Source organism: Perognathus longimembris, chromosome 28 (genome assembly GCF_023159225.1).
Source record: "Perognathus longimembris pacificus isolate PPM17 chromosome 28, ASM2315922v1, whole genome shotgun sequence".
Classification (NCBI taxonomy): domain Eukaryota; kingdom Metazoa; phylum Chordata; class Mammalia; order Rodentia; family Heteromyidae; genus Perognathus; species Perognathus longimembris.
In genome coordinates this window covers 60343863-60344910 of record NC_063188.1, presented here as the reverse complement: position 1 = coordinate 60344910, position 1048 = coordinate 60343863, and the positions used below count along the sequence as shown (strand labels likewise).

Sequence of the window (1048 nt, the reverse complement as noted above, 5' to 3'; positions counted from 1 at the left end):
AGCTCTCACTCTTAAAAAAATCATTTTCCAGGCACCTAATCAATCACCAGCGGGTTAATGGAGAATAAACTTATCTCTTCCCCAGACATCACAGTCAGGATACTTTTGACAGATGGGTATTAAATTTGGGATAAATCTGAGAGCACAAAGGAAGTTCGCAGTAGAAAATGACCAGGAAGCCAGTTTAACTGTTTTCCTCTGTGGACTGCTTAATTCTACAGAAAGAACCTCAAGGGCTTTTGAACTAATCTGTCTAACTGGGCAGGGGGCATCAAACAGGGAGGAGAAATGAAGCTCATCCTCCATCTTTTGCATCCAAAGGGAGAGGAAAAGATGAGGCTGCATTGGGAGTGCTGGTACTAAATCATCTTTCAACTATTGATGCAAATGGCATCTGCACTATTGCTTTTCCTTTATTCCTTGCAGGAGAGTCAGATGTCCATTCAAATGGAGCATCACTTCCCACTGCATGTATCCTGTCACAATCGTTCAAGGTTTTCAAGATGTTTACTTCTACTTTTCAGTCTTCTAAAGTGCCAGGATTGGTAACTCCAGAAATATCAGGCAATGACAGAGTGGATACAGCCATGGGAGAATTGCGACAATATAACAAGAACTTTCCATCATAAACTATTCCTTCCAATGTTGTGAATAGCATCTCACTCCCCCTGGGCATGGTGTCCATGGTTGCAGGTGGGAATGGCGAGGCTTTGTCAGGGCCAATGGCCACTGCCAGGGGACAAGGACATGGTCTGGCACCTGCTCTCAACTTTATCCCACTGGCAGGCAGGTAAAAGAGCAAGAGCGGTGGCAGCAGCAGTGGTAGTGGCGGAGACAGGGTGGGTGGGGGGTGGGGCAGGGCAGCTTCAACCTCAACTTCTCAGGCTCCTCTGGCATGGGGGAAGGGCCCGTTTTTGTAGTGACCTGGGAGCTAGAAAATCCATGGGGGCATGGTTAGAGGTGACAAAGGTGTTAGTAACTCTCCAACTGCCTTGTCCTGGGCTATCCCAGAACTAGGAGGTGCTGTACCCTCCAAGGGGGCAAGTAT

At 47.4% G+C, this 1048-nt stretch overlaps 1 pseudogene; it reads right to left on the bottom strand.

Moving 5' to 3' along the window:
* Window positions 1–364: 364 nt before the first annotated feature.
* On the bottom strand, window positions 365–749 carry LOC125343067 (annotated as a pseudogene).
* Window positions 750–1048: the final 299 nt, after the last annotated feature.